The 11,943-nt window shown below is 39.0% G+C and overlaps 1 non-coding gene across 1 annotated transcript; it reads right to left on the bottom strand.

The window, feature by feature from the left end:
* Positions 1 to 682: 682 nt before the first annotated feature.
* On the bottom strand, positions 683 to 777 carry LOC111768259 (small nucleolar RNA SNORD66). Its single transcript, XR_002800438.1, has one exon. It is a non-coding gene; the product is annotated as a small nucleolar RNA SNORD66 (small nucleolar RNA).
* Positions 778 to 11,943: the final 11,166 nt, after the last annotated feature.

Below are 11,943 nucleotides of genomic sequence, written 5' to 3' on the forward strand. Positions count from 1 at the left end.
TGCTCTCTCTCTCTCCAGCCAGCAAACGTATTCTCAGGGTTCACCATTTAAGAGAGGAACCAAAGCTCTTAATTGTTTCCATCCCCTTGTAGTTGTAAGAATCACCTATATTATGACTCATGCTGAGACCAGGAACTTTGAACCACAGCCAAACTCTAAGCTACATGGGAGTGAAGGGGAACACAATTCTTCAAATTATACATGTCAGCCCCCTTCCTACTTCTTCACACCCAACTCCACACCCACTGCCAGAGCCTTGGTTAGTCCACAGGGAAACTTTATGCGAATTAACAAAAGCCATCTCTTCCTTGAGTGGTGCTTCAAGTAGTGTATTAGTGTGTCTCTTTATCAGGAATTAGCTCATACAGTTATGGAGGCCGAGAAGTCCTAAGATCTACAATCCACAAGCTGGAGACCCAGGACAGTCAATGCTGTAGTTCCAGACTGAGTCCCAGGCCTGAGAACCAGGAGAGGTGATGGCATAGGTTCCAGTCAGAGTCCAAAGGCAGGAGAAGATGTGGATGTCCAAACTTGAAGCTGGTCAGGCAGAGAATACGTTTTCACTTACTGGCCGCTTTATTCTATTCAGGTCTTCAGTGTTGATTGGATGCAGCCCACTCACATCGGGGAGGGCAATCTGCTTGACCCAGTTTACTGATTCAAATTTCATCTCATCCAGAAATACCCTCGCAGACACACCTGGAATAATGTGTAGCCAAATATCTGGGCACCCAGTGGCCCAGACACGTTGACACATAAAATTAATCATCACAAGTAGGGTACGTGGTGGACCACAAGCTGCATTCCAGGCCCCATCTGCCCCTCAGCTGAGCACCGTAGTGTAGAACACAATCTACACAAGCATACACAGTGGCCCTGCCCACCAGGTTAAGAACTCCTCTAAGAAATGGCCTCTTCTCCTCTAGAATCAGGGACCTTGGAGTCTTGCCTTTGTGGCTCCCTCAATCCCACTATAGTTTCTTTGGGCTCCATATACTCCAACAAAGGGTATTTCCCGTTACAAGTTTTTCAAATGAAGTCTCCTATTAATTTTTTACTTGGGGCCACACAGACAAGCATCTGAGTTACATGACTTACATAGGTCAAGGGTACAATACTGAACCCTTCCTTTCAGTGGGAGAAGCACAGCTTTCCCCAGGACTGGCATGGCAAGTATGTGCAAAACATTCAGTTTCTCTTCAGTGAGGAATAAGAGAACAGAGAAAATCAAAAGGGAGAACAGCAGGAAGAGGACAAAAAACAAAATGAGTCCACAAAGTAAGGAATTATGTAAATGAACAGGGAGATAAACAGAAATAACAACTGACAAAGCATTCAATGAGTACTACCTCCCAGAAATGACACTTGTGCAGAGCTACAGCATACGGAATGAATCACTATTTACCAGCCATGGACAGGGTGCTGTCAAGTTCAACACATGTGCAACAATTAGGAGTGGAATGTGTGGTGCCTGGAGAACAGTGGTGTAGGTCTGGCATCAGAAAACAAACAATACCTACCTTTAATCATTTCTCCAAAAAGAAAGGAGGTGGCATGGAAAATCAATACATAAATGTTTCATGAAGAAAACGGTTGGAATAAATGGCAGTTCCAAGTGAGTAAAATAAAAGGTTTAGATGTTGTTGGTTAAGAAATATAAACAATGCAACCAGGGAAAGCTGAGGAATATAGTTCTTGCTATGGTAACAGATTTAGAAACCAAACATGACTTTGATGTGGAAATGCAATTTTTTACGCTGGAAGAATAAGCATAAATTGCCTTGCCTTAAAATATACTTTCAGTGTTCATCCCTGAGTTCTGGAAACCTGGAAATGAATCCCAGAGTCAAGGAGGCAGAGGCTTTGAAAATAGTGGTTTTAGGTGATTTTTCACACAGAGTGTGAAATTCTGGCCTTTTGGCTGCCAAATGGATGGCTCTCATGTGGAGATGTATTTGCTACTACATCAACAACTAGTCTTGTAGAAATTCAGCTTAATCCTAGTGATTGGGAAACTCAGTTCCAGGCCAGTCTACCCAATAGAAATCAGGGATTGGGCTCCCAAATGCGCTCAGTCTCCACTTAGAGAACCTGGACCTCCATCTCCTAGGTAAAGAGTGTCATCATCCCTGTCATTCTCACCAGTCCAGTCTCCTTGCCAACATAGCCTGGTGTAGTCTCCCTTCATCAACATGTGCATATCCAATGGGCATCTCAAACCTAACCCATCCAAACCTGACCTCCTGATAGTCCCCCAAACTTGCTCTTCCTACAGTCTTCGCCGTCTCAGTGAATGGCAACTCCATTCTCCCAGTTATACAAGCCAAAACCAGGGATTCATCCTTGACTTTTTCTCTCATACCCCTCATCTAATCATCTGCAATTCTATTGGTGCTACCTCCAAAATATACCCAGAATTTGACTGCTTCGTACCACTTCTTCTTTTATCATCCCACTCCAAGCCACCACCCTCCCTTGCCTGGAATATTGCCGTAGCCTCCTAACTGCACACCCAGCCTCTTCCCTTTGCTGGCCCTGATCTATTCTCAACATAGGTTAAATGTAATCAATCATGTCACTCCAACATGCAAAACTTTCCAATGCCCCCCATACCACTCAAGGTGAAAGCCACAGTCTTTATAATGACCTGTGAAGCCTTACAATCTGTTCTCCCCCACCTCCGGTCACCGTCTGGCCTTATCTCTATTACTTCCCCTCTTGTTCACTCTACTTCAGCCACACTGACTTTGTCCCACTTCCTTTAAATACCAAACTCCGTCCCATTTTGGAGCCCTTGCACTTGCTGCTCTGTCTGCTCAGACTGCTCCTATCCCAGATGCTGTACTTTCTCACTTCCTTTAGGCTTTCAGGTCGCCACCTCCATCTCTATCATGGCTTCCCTGGCCACATTACTTAAAATGCAACCCCCTCTTCCCACATTCCAAACCTGCTCCCAATGTGGATTGGCCAGGGTGTAAGGTGGTCTCTCTCCACACAGTCCCAAGGCTGTCTGTCTAATGTTTGCCATCTTATAGCTGCACAATCTGGAATGTTTGACCTCCTAGGTTGCCAGAGAAGAGAAGAGAGAGCTTGGAGGTGGCACACTGGCTCCTACATGCCTGAATGTAGAAATGGCAAGTATCAATTTCATGCATATTCCATCGGCTTCAAGTGTCAGGCAGTTTCATCCAGTTGCAAAAGGGCTAGAACATGTAGCACCCTAAGTGCTCAGAAAGGAAAGAACAAGACATGGGTGAATTACCATGAACTACAAGCTGTTTCCTTGGAAGTCCGTCACTACTTAGGCAGTAGGGATCCTTGTCTCCCGACCTTATTGCTCTAAGATTCATCTTAGGCTGATTCCTTTTCACTCAGCTATTCAACAAATATTTTTGAGTGCCTCCTTGAGTGCCACAGTATGTGACACCAGCTGCCCCCAAAGTCAGTGGCATGCTGCACATGCCCCACTGGATGTGCAGGATAAACAGATCAGCCTTACTTCTCCCAGGAATGTTGATACTCTAGGGGTGCTACCAATTTAAGCTTTCCTAAAACTTCACGCAGCCCTCTCCAGTGGTAGACATGTGTAGTCACGTAACTAATCATGATCTCTCTTATTCAAGAAATAACACAAAAATGTTCCTTTGATCCTCCCAGAATGATGCATTGAGCACAAATGTTTTCCTCCTTCTTTGGACCTCAGGTGTACACCATGGAATTTTTTGTACAATTAGAAGTAAAAGTCTAAACATGCTCACAACAACAAGGATAGAGTTTAACTTTTTTTTTTTGGTGTAGTGTTTAGTACTGGAAAATGTAACATAATGCAAGATTTATGAATACAATTTGTGTAAATTTAAAATGCATACACCGAAAACCACAAAACACTATATATTCTTCAAGGAAGCATACATATCCAATATATATGTTAAACATGCCAGAGTGGCTGCTTATGAAAGAGATCAGCTTAAAAGGAAGGATCAGGATGAAAGGCGGGGAAATAATAAAACAAGAGAGCATCCTGGCATGGACAGTCATGCTAATGTGCCATCAACTGAGGAATATAACTAACTTGCCAAATATAAAATTTTACCTTCTAAATTCTTTTTTTGAAGAAGTACTCAGAAAACATTTGTTGAATGGATCAGTGAAAAGGCATCAATCTAAAATTAGTATTTAGAGCAATAAGACAGACTGACAAGGCTTCCTTCTCTACTTCTGTGTTCTGTGTTCTGATCTAAGGCTAGAGTTAAGTCTATAAGTAGATAACAGTGATATATCATACTTTTTGTCCATCAAATTGACAAGCATAAAAAATTGTAACACTCTGTGTTAGCAAAGATGTGGAGAAAGGGGCACTTTCAAATTATTAATGGGAACATAAAATGGTACATTTTTCTGAAAAGCAATATTTATTCTAACCCATAAAAATATTTATAGCCTTTAAGCCAAGACTCCACTTTTAGGAATTTATCATAAGAAAAATAATTTAGGTTCAATCATATTGATATAAGATGATTTTTTGAGGTAATATTACTGAAATAACAGAAAATTGCAAATGATGTAAATGTTCAGCAACAGGGATTGGTTAAATAAATTATGATATATCTATATGATAGAATTATATATAATTAATATGTAATGATATAAAAAAATGTTCATGATATATTATTAAGCAAATATAGCATTCTAAAATATGCCATGTAATGCCAATTTCGAGAAGAGGAAGGAGGTACATTAAAATGTTAATAGTACATATCTGTGAATACTTATTGAGTCGTTGAATTCTGTATGGTTTTTATATTCTTTGTTCTGATCTAACGTGGATATGTATTTTAATGGAAAAATACTATAATAACAAACATCAGTGAATATATCAGATTATAATTTCACCCAGTATACTATATTATGTCTCAAAGGCATGAAAAGATTATTTCCATGCTAAATTCTTAAAATATGTCCTTGCCTATTTACAGGATTCTCAGATCTTTTTCACGTGTACATTTCAGTCATTACTCAGTCATACTTGACTGTGTCACCTTGAGCCACTGCATCATTCCCATGTTAATAATTAAAGAGAAAGTCATTTTGAGATAAGAATAAGGATAAACAAAATATTCCCTGTAATTTTCTAGACCTTAACCAAGAATTCATTAAACATTTTATGAAGGTTCTGTTTGTGATTAGAACCAGGGGAATCCATGTTATCAGCAACGTGGGTGTTCTACAGTTCGGTCATGTCAGGACAAAAGAGAAATGACAAGGCATTATGACCCATTTGAAGCTAAGAGTTATATTAAAACCCAGGTTGGCTTTTACTTTAATAATAAAGAACAAATGTTATTTAATTTTCTTGTTTTTTAACTCTGAAATATAAGACCCTGGAGGGGTGGAGAGATAAGCAAGAGCTGGATGGTGTTGAAATTCAAACACTGACATATTTTCTATGTTTCTATGGGTAAGAGCTATTTCTAGTATCTTATCACTTTTATAAATGAATCTTCTTGGGGGAAGATAAAAAACATCACACACAAAACAAAAACTAGCCTAGATTTAGATTTAAATTCACTGAGAGCAAATGTTACCTTAAGAAATCACATTTTTTAATTCCACTGTAATGTATATAGCCGTAAAAACAAATGTAATATGTTCTGTCTGTTAAGCACACACCAATACAAAAATGAGGCATGTTGGTAGTTAGAGGAAGGGTGGCATATTCCAAGTCAAATAGTGTGCAGTTAACATCATTTGGAGGGTGTATTTTTAATGGTTAGTTATTATTTTCAGGTGTCACTAAGATTTAGATAATTACCTGATTTTTTATTAAATGTACATTTGCAAACCCATCTACCACCTGTTACTTTGAACTATTGGCTTCGTTGATATAATTTTTTTAAATTGTATTATATACGTTACTTGAGTTACTATGAACAACCTATAAGATCAGATGTATTTAAAACTCATAAAGGCAGCAAATGGGAAAAACATTAATTAAGAAATTGATTTTGATGTCTTGCTTTTTTAAAAATTATAATCCTACCTAGTTCTGTAACTCCTATGCTATCCCCTTCTCCAAATAGGAGACATAAACCTATCCTTTGTAGCACATATTGCTATGGACTGAATGTGTTCTCCCAAAATTTATATGTTGAAGCCCTAACCCCCAAATGTGGCTATATTTGGAGATGGGGCCTCTAAGGAAGGAAGGTTAAAGGAGGTTAAAATGCTGGGGCCCTGATCCCATGGGCCTTAGTACTCTCTCTCCTAGAGAATACAAAAAAGAGGTCAATGTGGTACAAAAGGCAGCTGTCTATAAGCCAGAAAGAGAGCCCTCACAGGAACTGAACTGGCCAGAACCTTGATCTTGGACTTCTAGCCTCCACAATTGTGAGAAAATTAATTTCTGTTGTTTAAGCCACCTAGTCTACTGTATCCTGTTATGGCTACCCAAGCCAACTAATATATAATTATTTCATGTAATTTATGTATTTGTTTGGTACTTACTTTATACCAAACAAATTTGATTAAGTTATTGATTGATTGGATTCTACTAAATATAAGCTTCTTCTACTATCTAGACTTTGAATTCATTCTACAAATGGGGGATTGTGGCACCCATGTTACCATTCTCCATTTCTAAATAAATGGTAGACATAACTAATTGATCACAGCATTCTTTCCTGCTGAATCTAGACCAGAATTCATAACCCTTGTCAGCAATCCAAGCAGCCACCATCAATTGATAGAGGTAAACATTAAGTTGACATCTATTCATCATTCATGTTTTAGACTATAAGCTCATTGAGTCCTTGGATACTATCTTATTTATTTTTTATAGCCTATAACCCTTCATATGATAGAAGCTCAGTAAATATTCACTGAATTAAATAAACTGTATTTTGAGTATAAATCTTCTATAAAGAAAGTTCCCTACACAAGAGCTTTGGGTGTTTAGTCAAGATAAACTTGTCTTGACTCTACACAAATGCATAAGAAAGAAAGCGTCATGTGTACTTATAACTTTGACAGAATCATCATCAAGTATGAATAACGAGTCATAATAAGGATCATAAGAATAATTCATAACAATAATGCATAATTCATAATAATGAAGGGTACATTATGCATCATTAGGTATGAAGTTCAAAGCTGGAAGACACAAGGACACAAAGGAATGGAAAGCCCAGCCCCTTGCCTTGAAGAACTCCCCATCCAGTTGAGATATCAGACTCTTACACATGAAAATTTCGCTCGCAATATGAAGAGAATGTGACAAGTGCCACTGCTAAATGAATGGTTTTGACAACAGGAGCATAAGTGTTCAGAGAAGGAGAGGAAGATTTTTCTTTAAAGCTAAAAGGAAATTCAATAGATAAACCAATGCTCCCCTGTGGTCTTCTGTTGATTTATCAGATTAGCTATTCAGAATAGTTGCATATTCCCCAATAGGTACATACTCTCTCCACTGCCCTACCCCATCATATGCAAAGCAGATAGAGGAGAATGATTTTCTAAATCCTTGAGCAGCCTGGGAGATGCAACATGTCCTCCCTTTGGTGACTCAGTATCCTGTGGTCAAAGTCTTGCCATCCTGATTTAAGATGTTCTCGTCCTCAGTAGCAAATTCACAACAGAAAAGTTGTGAGGCTCCCAAAACATCTGTGAGGCCAAAATTTTAAAAACCAGCAAGTTGTTTCGTTTCCACCCTCAGACAGGCGCTTAGGGCAATACCTAACTTATTAAGTCAGGAGAGCAGAATTTAAACTTTTAACTAGAAAAGAATTTGGTCTTGCTGGACCAGTGGTAGTGAATCATCATTATCCTTAAAATTACCAAGAAAGTAGCCTTTCATCCATCACACAGTAAGCAATAAGCAAATCACCAGTACATTTCACTGATGCGGATATTTATTAGCATTTGATTACAGAGAAATTCTAGATCATTCTGTGAGTCTGTTAATTTTTTTTAAGTGGAAACTAGATGGAGAAGACAAAGTATTAAGCTTCCCATGCATGAAGAGTCGCAATACGCTTTAAGACCCTGAAACTCGTACTGCATGGCAGCCCAGAGTTTTCTGAGTACTTCACTATAGGAGGCATTAAGAATCATCGTGTCCCAGATTTTTTTCCCCTGGCAGTCATCCAGTTTATTTATAGAATGAGATAAAAGAAAAGAAATATCCCCAGGCTCTATGCTGGGTGTCATAAAGAGGCATTGCCTATTTTCCTCTAAATTTAAAAAAACAGAGTCTTGTTTTCAAGACATCGAACCACATCCTCCCACCTTCAGTCTTTTACTTTTAACCCCACTGCCCTAGGACCCCTGGCTCTTAGGATAGGAGGAACTCAGAATTTGGTTGGTGGAGCCACATATTTTTAAGAATGAAGGTTAAAATGACTTCATTCTTGATAAGAACTGGGAATTGGTAGGGCTTTCCCTGCTTTAAAAGGAGAAAATTTTATATTATCAAGTTAATCACTTTCTCCAGATGTAAACAAACAGCTAAACAGCACTAAGGACAGAAATATTGCAAAAGAGGAGAAGGAAAAGGTGAGGGCTATCACTCTTGTTTTTGAGGAGGTAAATAGGCACAGGACTCTTTCTGGTCCCCTCCCTCACGTCTCCCAGCCCTGCAGTGGGCAGACGGGCACAAGCGGGGCTAGCAAGAGAAGGTGTCCTCCACACCACCAGCTTTCCCTCCCATCACCTGCTTGGCTGGAGAAATCATCGTGTAAGTGGTTTTCTGGCTCTTCACAAAAGAGAAATCCCCACAGGAATCCCCGAAAAATGAACAGTTATTTGTCTGTAGTCCCAGGGGTGAGAAGGAGGATGGAAAAGAGAAAAGAAAAGAAGAGGAAGAAAATCAACATTATTAAGCTCCTAGTCAACGCCAGACATGTTATATACTGTTTAATTCTAGCAATCAGATATGAGACACTGGATTCAAATTCAGATAAGACCTAGATTTGAATCCCAACTCTGCCACTTACTAGCTATAAGACTTTAACCCCTCTGAAAGTCAGTAGTCTCATCAGTAAAATGGAGCTGCTAATAATAATCTTCCAGTGTTATAGAAAAGATTATGTGAGGTCATGCATGTAAAGTACTTAATAAAATAAATGGTAGCGACAATTTATTAAAAATTAGCTCTACTTTATACATGAAGGATATCACTCTGAAGGGTAGGTAACTCTCCCAACAAAGTAATACCCAGAAGATGACGCATTTCCTCCTGAGATGATGCTTGACTAGTTAAAAATGTTACATAAGATGCATATGGCTTTTAAAAGCACATGCATTCTCTATACATTCAGGAGTCACTTATTAAACTCCTTTCGTAATAGTGTGAAACAATGATCTTTGAAAGTGACTTTCAGATCCTGCATGTCAGTCCTTGCCCCAGGCCATCTAGTGGTCAGAATGAGAACTCAGCTTGCTGAGGGCTCCATGGAACTCCTTCCCGCGAGACCAGGCTCTCCTCTTGCTTTCCGCCACCTCTCTTTTGGATGGGTGCCCTTGCACTTTCTTCCCCAACTTCTGACCTGCACTTCAGCAGTAGCACCCCTGCCTCACTACTTCCGATGAGATTCTTACCCATGGATCTTGTGGTAGAAGCAGAATTCTCACCAAATATACTTACTCTCCTGCATTTCCTGACCCCCTTAAAGTTACAGGGCTATCTGACTGGTTCTAGCCAATAAAATGTGACCAGAAATGACATATATCACCTTTGCACTGAGGCAGTGAAAAGTTCATGCCATATTCTTCAGTCCCATTTCTCCTTCTGTGGAGAATAAAGTCTACATGACCCAGATGATACAGGTACTAAAACAGCAGAGCCTTGGTTAGCTTGGATCCCTGAGTGACTGTGTGGAGTGGATCATCACACCATACCACGCTGGATACTCTATATAAGAAGTAAAGTTTCATTTTGTTAAAATAATGATTTGGGCATCTGTGTTATTACAGCACAATCTAGCATATCCTGATTTATATAAAATTTAAGCCCTGCCTGTAAATTAGAACGAGGTCTCTTGCTCTTGGCCACCTCTCCAAGACACCCATATTGGCTTTCATTTGGCCTTTTTGATCCTAGCGTGCTTTACAGCTAGTGTATAACCTGAAGTTCTAGACATCTCCCCGGAGTTAATTATCTGAATCTCCCCTTCCGTTTTCTCCCCTAAATCTTACCTCAACCCCAAGGAGGTGAAACACTGACCCAGCTAGAGATTAGCTAAGTCGCTAGAATACAAAATGGAGCAGGGAGAGTCACAGGAGCAAGGAAGGGAAAGAAGAGAGAGAGCTGACCCAGGGAGCAGGGGTAAGTGCGCTAAATCTGAAGAGGTCACTCAGAAGTAGGAATTAAAGTCAGAGTCTTAGAGCCAAGTGCTTCAAGATGGAAAAATGAGGCCAAAGGGAAAGTGAGTCATAATCAAAGGTTGGATGGTCCTGGGTAATTTTCTCTAGCCCTGGTTGGTATAGATGGCTCACCCCTACTGGGTCAGGAGATAAGTTTGCAGAGGTAATGCTGGCTGACTTCAAGGATCAGGTATCTACTAGCACAGAAACTGACCAATCCACTGTGCTAGGTGATCTGTTAAATGCTGTCATGCTCATTAATGCACTGGGCAACTTGGTTTATTCCATGCTCCTTGGTACAGGGTTCCTCTTTTCCCAAAAATCCAGCAATTCTTACATCTCTCACCAGTGGGCTCCAACCCAACATGCTTAATAATTTGCTTCATATTCTAAAAGCTTACAATATTAGTCACTTGTGTAATGCAATTTCCTCAGAATAAGCACAGAGCTAATTGAAGAACTTAATGACTAATTTCTCAAGCCAAACAAGATGTTCACATTACCTTTTAACATTCAAGTTTGTGATCAGATTCTCTAATTTGGCTATGAAAGCAATAATCACACCTTATACCCCAAATAACATTAAAAATCAATGTGCAGTGGAAAAGTTAATTAAGATTATGAAATATTAATTATCCTTTTTGATCTTTTCATTTAAAAAATCCATTCTTCTTTTACTTGCTCTATATTCAAAGCCGAACTGTAGATGTTGTATGTATGAATTTACAAGGCTATAACCAGTAATATTTACAAGATAAATCTTCACATCACGCACTGAATATTCAATGAGAAGCAGCACACTGCCTGGTAGCTCCTCCATGATTGATACCCTGCATATCTTGAGAGATTGTAAATCTTTGCATATAGACCAAATTAAGTTTGTGATTAAATGAAAAGTCAAAAAATCTGTATATTTCAGGCCTCGGGAAGTAGTGAGAGACGATGTTGTCCCCAAGAAGATTTCTAAAATGATCCCTTTTAAACCAAGCCAAATGCTTTTACCATGAAGGAATATTGAGTTCACCTCTGGAGTGGCTCCCACATCACTAAATTCCACCTTGCTATATTTAAGAACAGATTCCATTGTTCAATTCTTTTACCTTTCAAAAATTGTTTTTCACTTTGTGCATATGGGACCTCATATGTCCTATTCACCTTCTACCAGCAAAATACTGTTCATTCCTACTGAAACTGGGGAAGGCAAGAGTTTATGAAAATGTGTGCATTTAGAATCTGAAATTTTAAGATATCTTCAAATTCTAAACCCCTTTCTTTTATACAAAAGCTGGTGCTACAGTTAGAATCTGTGGAGGTGGTTTCAATTTAATTTTTGTTGTGCTTCAATTTAAATTTTATTGTGTACTTTAATTTTTATTCAATTTAATTTTTAGTATTTTATTTTAATAATAATTATCATTATTCTGAATAATAATTTTATTATTCAGAAGACACAAAAGTTTTATTTGATGTTCTTGGTACATTGGATGGTCAGTATTTTATTAAACAGACAAACCAAGTTGAAATGGGGTAGCTTACCAGAGACATGGCCCTTGCCCTAGATTTTCCAGTTGTAGCAGATGCTAC

This window comes from Equus caballus, chromosome 15, assembly GCF_041296265.1.
Source record: "Equus caballus isolate H_3958 breed thoroughbred chromosome 15, TB-T2T, whole genome shotgun sequence".
Taxonomy (NCBI): domain Eukaryota; kingdom Metazoa; phylum Chordata; class Mammalia; order Perissodactyla; family Equidae; genus Equus; species Equus caballus.